The sequence below is a fragment of the Choloepus didactylus genome, chromosome 4 (assembly GCF_015220235.1).
Source record: "Choloepus didactylus isolate mChoDid1 chromosome 4, mChoDid1.pri, whole genome shotgun sequence".
Taxonomy (NCBI): Eukaryota; Metazoa; Chordata; class Mammalia; order Pilosa; family Megalonychidae; genus Choloepus; species Choloepus didactylus.
This window is the reverse complement of record NC_051310.1, coordinates 94,856,899-94,871,932: the sequence shown is the minus strand read 5'-3', so window position 1 is coordinate 94,871,932 and position 15,034 is coordinate 94,856,899. Positions and strand designations below refer to the sequence as shown.

General features: G+C 42.8%; 1 protein-coding gene across 2 annotated transcripts in view; it reads left to right on the top strand.

The window, feature by feature from the left end:
* Positions 1-1,830: 1,830 nt before the first annotated feature.
* Positions 1,831-15,034, top strand: part of FSD2 (fibronectin type III and SPRY domain containing 2) — a 49,731-nt gene continuing 36,527 nt past the window's right edge. For both annotated transcript variants that reach the window (XM_037833167.1, XM_037833166.1), the window contains exons 1-2: positions 1,831-1,889; positions 2,537-2,997. The gene's annotated coding sequence lies outside the window, so the exon portion shown is untranslated. The remainder of the gene's footprint in view (positions 1,890-2,536; positions 2,998-15,034) is intronic.

Here is a 15,034-nt window from a genome sequence, read left to right as displayed (position 1 = left end):
AAATGAATGAGTTATTGTCTTAACTTCCTGATCTGTATGGACCCAGCTGATTTAGCCTTCTATCATCTGGTCCTTATTGAATACATAATTCCTGCCTTCAAAGACGTTACAGACTTCCTGAGAGATCAGACATCAAATTAAACTCATTAATTATTTATTGAGGTCCTCTAAGTGCCAGGCACTAGGTAGAAGCCACAAATTTACTCCTACCAATCAAGGAGATTTTATTGAGTGTCTACTGTGTGCCACTTTGTGGATATTGGGGAAGGAATCAAAAAATACATCCTGTCATCAAAGCATCTCAGACCCCAATTAGTATGTTTAAATACAATCTGAGGCCCAGAAAAGATTAGCATTCATTCATGCTAGAGACCACTTGGCTCTCTGAGAAGATTGGGAAATCCAGTTTGCAAATAGGAATGGAGTGTCCTGAGGAGCTGGACTTGCTCATGCAACAGAGGACAAGAAAGCCCTGTTCCCTGCACAGGAAACTTACAGAGTAGACTGTTCATGGGCAGCTCCCAACCTGTGAGTGCATCTAGAAGGGATGATGTGGGAGAGGGGTGGGGAGGGAGCCCCAAGGAGGAGCCCTTTGCCAAAACAAGGCTTAGGGGTCATGATTCAAGAAAGGGAAAGAATTTGGAAGGTTTTAACCTGGTATGTCCTGGAATCAGATTTGCATTTGCTGTAATCTCCAAGGTAAAAAACAAAAACCAAACAACAACAAAAAACAGAGGTCAGGCCAAAGGTATGGTTAGAGCCTCACTCTGCCCTGAGGACAACTCCAGGGCATCTGGAACCTGTGAAATGTTAAAGGAGAGGTGGAGGTGCCACCCTTTCACCCCAAGCTCCTTGAAGGACTCTGCAAGGGTTCCCTTCAGAGAGTTTGTTTTGTTACCTGCAGTTCAGCCAGTGGTGGCCTGGGACAGAGGACTGGCTGTTTTGGTGGCAGAGCCAGGAGAGGTGGCTGCATTGGGATAGTATGTATCACAGAGTTTGCTGGGACCAAGGAGGGGGCTTACTTGACCAAGTCAAGATATAGGCCCTGCAGGAAGAGAGAACCAGCAAGAAATCACTCAGATCCTGCCCAAGAGAGCCATGCAGGGGTGAGGAGACCTCATTGGAGAGATTATGGAGGTGGCCCACCACAGCCTGAGGGAGAAATGCAAGGGAAACCCTGGAATTTTAGGAGATCCTATTCACAAATGAGTTCACACCTTAACTAATAACATCTTCAGAGGTCCTCTTTACAAATGGGTTCACACCCACAGGAATGCAGGTTGAGATTTGAACATGTCTTTTTGTAGGATACATGATTCAAGCCTCAACAGTGGGAGGAAAAAATTAAGTTGCCTTTGATTACCCCCAGAGTTGTGCACTTTTGAAACCGTGTGGGGAAAGTTAAACAAAGAATTCCCATATGAGCCAGCGATTCCACTTCTAGGTTTTTATCCAAAAGAAATGCAAACAGGGAATGGAATTCATAGGCGTACACGAATGTTCATAGCAGTACTATTCATAATAGTCAAAAAGTGGTGTGCCAGTTTTCTATTATGTACCCCAGAAAAGACTATGTTCTTTTAATCCAATCTTGTGGGGGCAGATCTGTTGGGAGTGGGATCTTTTGATTAGGTTATTTCCATGGAGACATGACCCACCCAATTCAAGGTGGGTCTTAATCCCCTTGCTTGGAGTCCTCTGTGAGACAATAAAAGGCAGAGACATTTTGGAGAGAGCTCAGAGAATCTGAGACAGAAGCCCAGAGACATTTTGGAGAAAGCCACTGAAACCAGAAGCTAAACGCAGGAGAAAAGGATCAGCAGAGCCAGCCATGTGCCTTCCCATGTGACAGAGGAACCCTGGGTGCCATCAGCCTTTCCTCAGATAAGGTATCTTCCCCTTGATGCCTTAATTTGAACATTCTCATGGCCTTAGAACTGTAAATTTGTAAACTAATAAACCCCCATTGTAAAAGCCAATCCATTTCTGGTACATTGCATTCTGGAAGCTTTAGCAAACCAAAACAGGTGGTAACAACCCAAATGTCTACCAATGGATGAATGAGTAAACAAAATGTAGCTTGTCTATACAATGGAATATTATTCAGCTGTAAAAAGGAATGAAGTTCTGATACGTGCTCCAACCTTGAAGACATCATATTGAGTGAAATAAACACAAAAGGACAAATATCATATGATTCCACTTATGTGAAATACCTAGGATAAGCAAATACATAGGGACAGAAAGTATATTACAGGTTACCAGGGGCTGGGATGAGGGGGAATGGGATATTATTGCTTAATTGGTAGAGTTTCTGTTTGGGGTGATGAAAATGTTTTGGTAATGGATGGTGGTGATGGTGGCACAAAATTGTGAATATAATTAACATCACTGAATTGTATACTTGAAAGGAGCAAAAATGAGAAATTTTGTGTTGTGTGTATGTTATCTCAATTCAAAACAAGACAAAACCTGTGGGAAAGCCCAGGCAGAAAGCCAAAGCCTGAGTGCTCTCATAAGTCTTCCTTGTCTGCAGAGCCTGCAGCAGCCCCCCTGGCCTTGCGGTGACAGTCGGGCCCCAGCCGTCTACACGTGACCAGCCAACTGAGCACCACGTGACCAGCCATCGGAGCACCACAGTGGAGCCAGAGGTCCCAAATCCCCACAATACAAGCAGTGGTAGCTCAGGTCACAGCATGTGCCCTTTCCTGGTGACACTTGAGCAGAGAGAAGTGGCAAGGCAGCAGTGGTGGCAGGCCTATATTTGGGCTTACCCTGGAGGCAGGCCTGTTGCTATTTGCGGGTTGAGCCATCTCCTGTTACTGTGAGGTCTTTGCTGCCCCACTTGCGGAAAGCTGGTGTCAGACAGGCAGGGCCCAGGCCTGGGCACACAGAGGTCACCCAAGAAAGGATGCCTGCTGAACCCGGATTCCATTTCTAGCAGCAATTCAGGGCCTTCCCATGAAAAAAACAATTTATGGACCCTTAAATTAGCAGGTAAGTTTTCCAATTTTTTTTCTTCTAATGCAAATTGTATTATTAGAAACTCGGTAACTTAATGCCACAATATTAATGCAATACTTTCATTGAGGTGGGAAAAGATATAGTACATGGCAGATGTTTAAATTCTCATGTAAATGTTTTTGGTGCCGCCTTGTAAGAGTCACACTTACTGAACGTGGTGTTGGTATGGGTTGGGAAAGCCTCGGCTGCAGGTAGGGGAAGCTGGTGATTTTTGCAGTGTGTCATTAGGGTATTTTCACTACAGGGGCACATTTGCTGAAACAGTTTGGAACCCTTTACATTGATATCATCTCGCTATGGCATTGGGTTGATAAATAACTTTTTTCATTTTCTCCTGCATGTGCATGCTCACTTCATATTTTCATGCTTTGATAGAAAAGCTGAAGAATAGTGTTGTAAGCATTTTTCACTTGTTATGAACACAGTGTTCTCCCCTAGAGAGTTTCCAGGTTTGGTGCAGTTCCTATGAAGCTGATTTGAGCAATTTTGCATTCCTGTACAGCTAACACTTTAAAGCAGGTTTTCTTTAGCTGTAGCTTGGGAACTGCTAGGGGATACATGGATGAGTTTCTGAAAATATATGCAAAATTATGTTTGTGCCTTTATGAACTCATTTCTGGGAGAGAATTCACAGCTTTCAGTAGATTCTCAGAGGTGCACATGATGCATAAAAGGTGAAATAACAGTTTCTTAGGAACTTATCTAATTGAAGCACAGGGACACATGTCCAAGTTTTGTTTTTTGTTGTTGTTGCCTTTTATTTATTTTCTTATTTTTTACTGCAGTCCTGTGGTATAGAGGAGAGGTTACCCAGCTGATGTGTTCAAAGTAGACTGTGATTTATTACTTTACTTCTCTGAGCCTGTTTCATCATTTATAAAATGACAATTTAACTGATAATGTTCCTTTTCTTCCCAAATTCTGATTCTGTTGTCAAGAAACTAAAAGTGTCCAGATGTTAGGAAAAAGAGTGAGCGCCAACTGTGGGATCCATTGCAAAATTCCACAGACCAGTTTGTAAGGGCAGATGCTGATATGGAAGAACTTGTTCTCTTAGCATTTTTGTTTGATGTTTTCCAGTCTTCTCCATATTTTTCCAACAGTTCAATTTGGTGTATCACATTCCAGCTTCTAGTTATAGGAATTTCTTGTGATGCTTTGTTGGTAATACAGAATTCCAGTTATCTCCCTTTTGGTAGCACACGGTGAGCTGCTCCTCGGTGGTGTGGTTTAGTGGAAACCTGGGTTTGGATCGAAGTGCCTCCCCTGACAGGCTGTGTGTCCCAGAAGCGATCAGCACAGAACCAGGTACAGAGTAGCCCCCGATAAATCCTTGTTGATTTAGATCAGCCATGAGCAAGCCCTTTATCCTCACTGGAACGCAGTTTGCCATCCTAAAATCAGGAACTTGGATTAGATGTTCTCTAAGGGACCCTCCGTGCCTAGAGCTCACAGCTCTGCCTAGGCCTGTTGGAAGCTCTTGCTGGAGCAAGGGGCAATCTCATGGTCACCAGGCCGTTCTGCTCTTCGGTGCCTTTGCATCTTCAACTGTTTTCAAGGGGCAGAATGACCCCTCAGCAGCCACCGTGCTGTGACCACTGTGAACTTTCATTTTCCATCCTTGGTCCTCACCCTCCACGTGGGACCAGTTAGAGCCTGCTAAACTAGCCCAGATGGGAGATGCTGAGGTCCAAGATCATACGTTTAACAACAATAACAGCAGCTAACATTTATTGAGGACTTTCTTTGTGCCAGACACAATGCTAAGCATTTTACAAACATTATGTCTTTTACTCTAGATACCAACGTATGAGAGTAGATACTTTCATAAGCCCATTTTATAGTCCATGGAAGTAAGGCCTAGAAAGAATCGTCCCAAAGTCACTGTGCTGGGAAGTAGCAGAGACAGAGTGCCAGCACAAGACTACATCCAGAGTCTGTGGGTGAGTTAGCATGCATGGTCACCTCCCAACTCCATAACCAGGGATGGGGTTTGAGGGAGGGATGTTATCTAGAGATTCTAGGAGGTAAAACCAGAATCAGCATAAATTGAGCATTAATTAGACGGGTTGGGTCTTGGGTGAGCTCCTGGTCCCCAGATTGGGTGCTGAAGGGGGCGGGTGTCATGCTCTTATTATTGGATATTAACAATGCAGTGACCCTCATGGAGGATGTGACAGGCACTGGCCATAGTGGGTGGGTAGGAGTTTAAGAAACACTAGTGAAATGAGGAAGGGTGGGGAGCTCATAACCAGGGCCTAAGATGGGACTTATATGGGAGGACCCTGAGAGTGAGCAGAAGTGACAGAGGGTGTCCACTGAAGAAGAGGGGATGGGGCTGCTTGGGGAAAATGATCTAGGGCATGGGGTGGATGGCTGATGCCCAGGGAAGTTGAGACTTGCCAGTAATGGAGCCTCAGAATGCAGGGTGTGCAGACTTACCACTTCTGCCTGAGCAAAGCAGCATATCTGGTCTGTATACTGGGGAAGGGGAGGAGGGGACCCCGTGAGGAATAGCCAGGGGCTGCACGGAAAGCAGATGGTAGAGACAAGGCAGCTTCAAGAAAGAGTTCTGCCTGCAAAGTTACACTCAGGAGTGATACTGGAGGACACAGAGGGACACAGTGTTATTTTGGCCAGTGTGACCAGAGCCTATGCTTTAGGAAGGAAAGGTATCCAGGGGTCCCAGGAAAAAGGGAAGTTGGCGTCTCTGAGAAGTTGTGGATCAGCCCCAGATGGGGTACTCACTTATCTACTTGAAGTTTGGACCCTTCTTGAGAACAGGGACTGTGTCTTGTTCATCTTGGGAACCCTGTCACCTGGTGCAGTCCTGTTCTCTAAAATCCATACTTCTCCAGCTCAGTGAACAGTCAGAACTTGGTCAATGAATGACACCCAGTGCCACAGACCACACTTGTGGAAGGGTGAATCAGAGGCCCGAAAGGACTTCTGGCTTCCCCAGATGATATCTGCATGGGTACAGACTTCCCAAGTCACTCCATGCTGACCCATAGTATGCCGTGTCCAGGACTTCCAAAACTCAGGCCTGACCAGTTGGGGCCATTAGAGGCTCAGGAGCAGAGAAACATACCTGGAGCCCAGGTGGAGTGAAGACAGATGAATTGCTTCTAAGCTCAAGAGATCTGAGCTGCTCTTGGCTGATAAGAGGCCTCTGGAGAGAAATGTGACCTTCTCATCTACCTCCAGTTCTGTTTTCAGGTCTAATTGCTCCTCTGCTTCATGCAAGTGTTAATGGTAAGACATTATTTCTCCCCAGTGGGGGGCCATACTGATTAGCTGAGCAATCAGACACACAGGACTGTGAAGGCAGGACTGCACAGGGACTAAGGGTGGCTCATGATGGGAGAGGAGGCAAAGTGGTGTTTCTGTAGCTGGAAGGCCTTTTGGCCTGGGAGACCATTGGAGGAGGACAGGGCCTAAAGTATGGGCTATGTGCCTGATACTTACAGGAGCTAGCAGTCCTGAAGTGTGTGTGCACACGTGTGTACGTGTGTGGGGGAGTTGGGGGTGGTGGGACACAGGGTGCTCCTGCTCCTACTTAGAACTAGTTTTGCCGAGAGACAGACCCATTGTTGGGAGAAGATGTGCCCTGATTCACTTAAAGTCACGCCTCTCCAGCCCCGTGAACAGCCTGTGTTTGTGGGATGAGTCAGAACTGCCCCAGCCAGGGTCTGATACCAGGTAGGGTTCCTAGGAATAATCCAAGACAACAGCCAGGTCCTAGGATCTTCATAATCTTGGATGCTGTGGAGGCAAAATACTGGCCCAGCTGCCTGGTGGCCGTATGTTTTATAATACCACCTCTGGAGCCTCCCTTCATTCAATCCTTCTCCCCACGCGGAAGTGGGGAACAGATCATCACAGTCCTGGTTGGTGAGGCAGGGTGGCATGGACCAGGACGTGGTAGAGCAGGCACCTTGGTGTATCAATCCTGCATGGTGGTGGTGCTCAGCCTCAGTAAACATAAAGGAAGTGTCATTGACTGTTCTCTTCCATGTAAAGGTTTTTGGAGTGTTAGAGAATGAGACTGAAGTTTTTCTGTGCCCAAGTCTTTGAGTCTCAGGAATCATATTTTCTTATGGGGATCCAGACTCCAGAAAACAGTGGCATGCTTGGTACAGAATTAGGACATCAGAGTCTTTGTCACCTAATGGCTCCTGGAAGTCTGCCTGCCTGAGTGAGCTCCACACCCACAGGTGAAGAGGGTGGCTGGCCGTGGTGCTGCTCACCCCCAGCTGCCCCCGGGTCAGAGGAGACCTGTTGGTCTTGTGTTTTGTCTTGCCATCAGCAAGAGGCAGGGTAAGCCCACTGAGAGAAACGCGAGGGTCTTCCAAGGAGGACTATAGCCATGATTAAATCGGGGCTTCCAAGGAGGACTATAGCCATGATTAAATTGGGGCACAATATTTGATGCAGAGTCCCACATGAAGGGAGATGGCTGTGGGCCCACTGGTTAAGTCTCCATCACCAGGATCCATAACTTCCTACTCTCGGGTCAAGCCTTCCTAAAATGGGGCGAGACGTGGAACTGGATCAGCACGTCTGCCCTCCTCATCACAGCCTTGGCCATCCCCTGGGAGGCTCATGGTAGAGAGCTGGGAGGGGGTGGGGGCAGGGCAGCGAGGGGCTGGGCAGGCGGTCTCCAGTGAGGAGGGGGGAGGACCACCTCTGGCCAGTAATGGACACAGGGCAGGAGAAGATACCTGCCAACAGGGACCCATGAATGGGGATGAAACTGAGGCCTAAGGCAGGAATATCCAGGGAGGGGATTGTCTTTCAGTCAGTTCAGGACATCACAGACATTAAAGGCTAGAGTGCAGACATGCTGAAGAAAGAATCCCCAGGCTATGGGATTGGAAACCACTCGAGGGTTCTCTGGAAGTGGTGCCTGCCACTCAACCCCCCAAACTGACCAGCTGGGCCCCCAGGCATCTTCTGGTGTGGTCTGTGGACCAGTGGCATTTGTGAGACTTTTAGAAATGTAGTTTTTCAGACCCTACTCTAGATTTTCCAAATTGTCATTTAAGCAGATCCCCAAGGTGATTCCTGGGCACAGAAGTTTGAGAATCACTGTTCGAGGGAGGACACACCCAATAACAGGTATCCCTCCCTGGTGGATGTGGAGGGTGATTGCAGCTTGTGTCTGGGACCTGGAGGATGTTGCACCGCATATCAAGTGGGGAGAGCAAGAGGCCCTGAGCTCCGTTTGGCAGTGTTGAGTTTGAGGTGACTACATGTGTTCAGGAAAGCAGCCGCTCCGCTGACCCTGAAGCTCAGGGCAGAGATAGAGGCCAGAGAGGGTGCAGTGGGTGGAATAGCATGCCCCTAAAATTCATGTCTACCTAGAACTCAGAATGTGACCTTATTTGGAAATAGGGGCTTTGCAGATGTAATTAGTTAAGGATCCTTAGATGAGATCATCCTAGATGTAGCATGGGCCCTAAATCCACATAAGAAAAGGAGAGGACACCCACAGACATAGAGAAGAAGGCCAAATAAAAATGGAGGCAGGGATTACAGTGATGGTTCTACAGACTATGGAAAACCAAGGAATGCCGGTGTGATGGTTAATTTTATGTGACAACTTGGCTAAGCTAGAGTACCCAGTTCTTTAATCAAACACTAATCAAGATGTTGCTATGAAGGTATTTTGTAAATGTCTTTAATGTCTGCAGTCAGTTGACTTTAAGTAAAGGAGTTTACCCTCAATAATGGGGATGAGTCTCATCCAATCAGCTGAAGATCTTAAGAGCAAAAAATGAAGATTCCCTGTGCAAGAAGAAATTCTGCCAAGACTACGACATCAACTCCTGCTTGAGTTTCCAGCCTACAAGCCTTTCATATGAATTTCAGACTTCCCAGCCCCCCAATCACATGAGCCAATTCCTTAAGATGTATCTCCTGTGGTTCTGTTTCTCTGGAGAACCCTAACTGATAGAGCTAGCAACCTCCAGAAGCTAGGAAACAGGCACAGAACAGATTCTCACTCGGACCCTCCAGGAGGAACCAACTCTGCTAAAGCCTTGATTTCAGATTTATGAACTATAACAGACTCAAGTTCTGTTGTTTTAGTCATTAGCTGTAACACTCCAGGAAACCAATACATAGGGGGATGTGGAAGCTGTGAGACTGGATGCACTAACCTTTGGCAGGTGTAGAGTGAGCAGAGGTCGAGAACTGAAGCCCAGGGAATGCCAGTATGTGAGGGGCAGCCAAGGCGAGGGACACAGCGAAGACTGCAGCAGTCAGTGGCATAGGAGGCCCAGCTGAGCCAGGGGAGAAGGGAGGGTCAACAGGACCAAATGGCACAGAGCAGTCAAGAGAGCACGAGATAGTGTCCATAGATTTCACGGCTAGGCCATATTTATACAACATTGTATTTAAAATTCAATAAAAAATGGAGATAGGGGAAAACTTAATGGCTTTTTATTTTTGGATACTTTTGGAAGTGGTTATTAAAAGCACAGTCTGTCAGCAGAGATGATAGCGTCCCTCACTGCAGATAAGCAAAGCTGGAAGGAGTAGAAGCCACTGAACTTGACTTCTGTGTACAACTGTGGAACAAGTAGTTGAGACTAATAGCAAGCTGCTAGCTTTGATCCCATAAATGGAAATTAAGGGAAACTGTTTGGATCATAGAAGTTATAACTAAGGAAAAAAATTGTGAATTGTGTCTTAAAATTTTTGTTTGTTTATGTTATTTTCCTTAAAACCTTATTGCACGTGTGTCCCATCGGAACAGCTAAACATTATTGTTTTTTTAAAAAAGCATTAGAAACTGGATTGTGGTGATGGTTGCACAACTCAGGGAATTTTGGTGGATGTGGATTTAGATGAGTAATTTGACATCAACTGTACCTGTTTGTGACTTGTGCAGTTAAATGAAAAAAAAAAATGAGTGCTTTTCTAAACAAAAAAGGACACCATAGCAAGAGCAGTTGCAATGGTACGGGAGAATTGGAAGCCAGGTTGCAGTGAGTGGACCAGTGGTCTTCAAACTTTTTGCTTGTGAACCCCCTTAAAACATTTATGTTATCTAAAAATTTTCACCAAAAATTTAAATAACCTTGGATTTGGCAATGGTTTCTTGGATACACCACCAAAAATACAAGCAACAACAACAAAAGATAAATTGGACTTCATCAAAATTAAAAACTTTTTTACTTTAGAGGACACCATCAAGAAAGTGAAAGACAATGCATATAATGGGAGAAAACACTTGCAAGTCATATGTCTCGTGTCTAATATCTGGAATATTTAAAGAGCTCTTAAAACTCAGTGAGTAAAAGACAAAAGAACCCAGTTTTTAAAATAGGGAAAGGAATTAAGTAGAAATCTCTCTATAGAAGATATAGAAACCAATAAGCATGTAAAAAGATGCTCAACGTCATTAGTCATCTGAGAAATGCAAATGAAAACCAAATTAAAACTCACTAGGATGGCTATAATAAAAAAAGATAAGTATGAGCTAGGATGATGAGAAGTTAGAACCTCATACACTGCTGGTGGGAATGTAAAGTGGTATAGCTTCTTTGGAAAATACATCTGGCAGTTCCTCAAATGGTTTCACTCCTAGATAAATACCCAGGAGAAATGAACAAACAAAAACTTGCACGCCAGTGTTCACAGAAGCATTATTCTGTGGTGAATATTATTATTTGTAATAGCCAAAAGGTGGAAACAACTCAAATATTCATCAACTGATGAATGGATAAACAAAATGTAGTATATTCATAAAAGGAATATTAAGTCAGCCATAAAAAGGAATGTAGTCCTAATACATGCTACAACATGGATAAATCTTGAAAATATTATGCTAAGTGAGAGAAGCTAGACACAAAGGGCTGCATATTGTATGACTCCATTTATATGGAATGTCCAGAATAAAGAAAGTAGATCAGTGGTTGCCAGAAGCAGGGAAAGCAGGAAATGAGTGACTGCTAATGGATATGAGGTTTCTTTTTGGGGTGATGGAAAGTGTTCTGGAATTAGATTGTGGTGATGGATGCACAACTCCATGAATATACTAAAAATTACTGAATTGTACACTTTAAAAAGGTGAACTTTATGGTATGTAAGTTATATCTCAGTAAAGCTGTTATAAAAAAAGTTTAAATAGTTGCAAAGGACATAATTTCTGGGATACTGTAAATAGTCACATTTTCAAATAAAATTGTTTCATCACCCTTTAAAATTTATCCAATGAACTGTAAATACTACAACAATTTGATACTCTTCATTACTGTCTTTAGAAGTGTGTGAACAACCTCTGCTATAACAATGGATATTTTACATTGTTCTTTTTCTCCTTGAACTTGTATTTTTATTTCACTCCTCAGCAGAATTCTATCCTAATGTAATGTTTTTCTATGCTTGGAAAGTCTTTCATTGTTCCCCTAGGATACCTCTTAACAAAACATACACATATAAATCGAAATTTAAAAATTCTTTATTTCCTGGAACCATGTCTCTAATGAGTTAGATTTTTTTTCTTCTGGATTAGGTTATCAATGTGATTGTTAGTCACATGTAAGCAAAACAACACAAATACATGACAAATTTTGACAAAAAAAATGTATAAAGGCACTGTATCTCCTACAAAAAAATGTAAAAAGGAAGTGTATCTGAAGGAAATACAAATGGGTAAAAAACACATGAAAAAAATGTTCATCTTTACTAGCTGTTAGGAAGATGCAAATTAAGACCTCATTGAGATATCATCTCACACCAATTAGAATGGCTACTGTTAAACAAACAGGAGACTACAAATGCTGGAGAGGATGTGGAGAAATTGGAACTCTTATTCATTGCTAGTGGGACTGTATAATGGTACAGCCACTCTGGATGACAGTCTGGTGGTTCCTTAGAAAACTAGATACCGAGTTGCCCTTTGATCCAGCAATTTCACTTCTCGGTATATACCCAGAAGATCAGAAAGCAGTGACACAAACAGATATTTGCACACCGTTGCTCATTGTGGCATTATTCACAATTGCCAAGAGATGGAAACAATCCAAATGTCCTTCAGCAGATGAGTGGTATATACACATGATGGAATACTACATGGCAGTAAGAAGGAACGAGGTCATGAAACGTGACAACATGGATGAAACCTGAGGACATAATGCTGAGTGAAATAGGTCAGACACAAAAAGAGAGATATTGTATGTTACCACTAATGTGAACTCTGAAAAATGTAAAATAAATGTTTTATATTGTAGAATGAAGGGGACCTAGAGATAGACAGTAACTAGTGAAGGGGGAACAATAATCTAATAAGAACAGATAAGTTATGGAGGGTAATCTTAATGTTATGGGAATGCTCAGGAATGATTATGGTTTGTTAATTTTCTTGGGGTATGGTAGGAAAATGTTGGAAGCAATGCAGTTATTTTCAGTTATTTGTGTTTTTTTATTCCTTTGTTTTGTTTGAATTTTTTTTTAATTTTTTGATAAAGTTAAAAAACAAACAAAAAAAGAAGTGTATCTCCTACAAAGAATGTAAAAAGGTGTGTCTCCAAGTGGGGTTTTTCTGTCTTTAAGTTAATTCATATATCCATGGATGAAAATTACATATTCTAGAATGTGACAGGCATTAGAGTTGTCTCACTGTTTTTCATTTCAAAGATGTAAGCCCTGAGCAACCTTACTCCCCTACATAAGTTAATGGAAATGGAAGCTGCTTTATTGCAGCAATGCCACTCAATTCTTTGAACTCCTTTGGAAATGTATGCCAAAAATTATACAGCGATTTGTCATAAAAATTATCTTGTATCATCTGTCAGCTGACAACTTGATTAGATTCTCCTTTAATTTTTTTCAAAGAATTGGAAACCGCTTAGCTTGCAAAATAATTTTCTTGCCTATTCATTAATATCATTCACTTTCTCAACATTTTTACCTTGTCCCTTCATGTGGCCCTCTGGAGGTTTTTTTTTTAAATTCCAAGGCAATGAATTCTTACAGTGCAATGTTCTATTCAGGATGAATGAGAGGTATAGTTTTACATTTGTAAAATGGCTTGTTCTCAGGCAAAGCAGTCTGGGAAAGAATCAGTAGGAGGTTGCGCACCTGGAAACTGATACTTTTAAATCTATCCATGCCCATGTACCCCTTGGAAAGTTTTCGTGTACATACACCCTAGTCTGGAGACCTTGAAGGAGCCTGAATGTTAAAAATAATAAATAATAATAATAAAAGAAGGAGCAGGAAAGGGAATAGTAGCAAGAGGGAAAATCCAGGTAGAAAAAAAAAGGTTATTTTTAGACTAGGACAATGTATTAGTTACCTACTGCTGCATAACAAATAATTCCAAAGCTTAGCAGCTTAAAACAACAAATGTTTATTATCTTGCACAGTTTGAGGGTCAGGAATCTGAGAGCAGCTTTTCTGGGTGGTTCTGGCTCAGGATCTCTTGGGAGGCCTGGTGACACCTTCTCTTTGTCCTCTCAATGTTCCTTATTCCTGCAGCAGCAGTCTGCTCCTCTCTGCATGTCTGCCCGGCAGCCCCAGCTCACATGTGCTTCCAAGAGTTGTTCCTGCTTGCCCAGCAACTGGGGAACCAGCTCTGACCAGGACCCCTCTGTGAACTTGTTTGCCATGAAGTCAGTTTCCATCACACTTTCTTTAATGAGATCTGAATCCCCTTTTCAAGTTTGTTCTTCATTAGATGCTCTCCCTCAGTCCTAAAGTACCCTTCATAGATCTCTTTCTAATTTTATACTCTCCTATCATAGTTTAGCAATTTTTCATAGTAAATTATCTTCCTCCAACATTCCACCTTCAGTTCTCAGTAGACTGAAGATGCCAGCCTTCTTTTCTAACCTCTGGTTTACTATACTGCTCAGAAGCTGAGGTTTCTAGAATGCTAGTTATCAGATTCTGAGAACTTTTTCTTTGGAGTGGGGTATATTATTTCAAAGGAGATTCCATTTTATTACACTGAAAAAGATACAGTAATGTGCCCAGTTGCAACAAGCTGTTATGTCAAAATTCCTAGGAAGCTTGTCTTAACAGAAAAGAAACATTAATAATTAATATATCCAATTACATGCTGTCTACAGGTGATATTTTAGATTCAAAGATACAAATAGATTGAAAGTAAAAGGATGAAAAAGATATATCAAGGAAGCTGAAGTGGCAATTATAATATTAGACTAAATAGACTTTAAAATAAAACATTACTAAAGAGGGCACTTTATAAAATGGATTGATCATTATCTGGCCTTAAAAATAAATGCAGTGCTGATACATGCTACAATATGGATGAACCTAGAAAGCGTTGTGCTAAGTGAAAGGAGCCAGTGACCAAAAAAAAGCCCATATTATGTGATTCTATTTATATGAAATGTCTAAAATAGGCAAATAGTGGCTGCTTAAGGCTGTGAGAAATGGAAGGATGAGGGGGTGATAGCTAAAGGGTATGGAATTTCTTTTTGAGGCAGTGAAAATGTTCTAAAATTGTGGTGATGGTTGCATCTATCTGTGAATACACTAAAAATCACTGAATTGTGCGGTATGTGAATTCTATCTCAATAAGCTGTTACAAAAAAATAATTAACATAACACAAAGGCAGTTCTGTGCCAGGAAGAAAGCAAGGGTTTTGGAATCCAGTAGACTGTGTTCATCCAGGTCCTTCAAATAGCAGAAACCAAGATGGAATTAGAAGAGCAAGAATTTTATTAGGGGAGACGTGTGTGAGAAAATGGGAAGTATGCGGGGAAAGGCTGGGAGAGCTGTCACAATGCAAGTCTGACCCTGAGTGAAGGGAGTGTGTAAGGTTGCCATGCAGTCTAAGAAAGGTTTGGCAAGGCGGTTGGAGCGTCCTCCAGCCAAAATTGGCCACCAGAGGTGTTTCATGTCAATCAGGAATGGGTCTGCCTTAATATCCCTCTTACACTTTCTCCTTGAATGGGAGCAGCCCATGGGAAGTATGTCCTCCATGAAAACCCAGGGTGGACTTCGCAGTGCAGCTGGAATCCTTGGTCC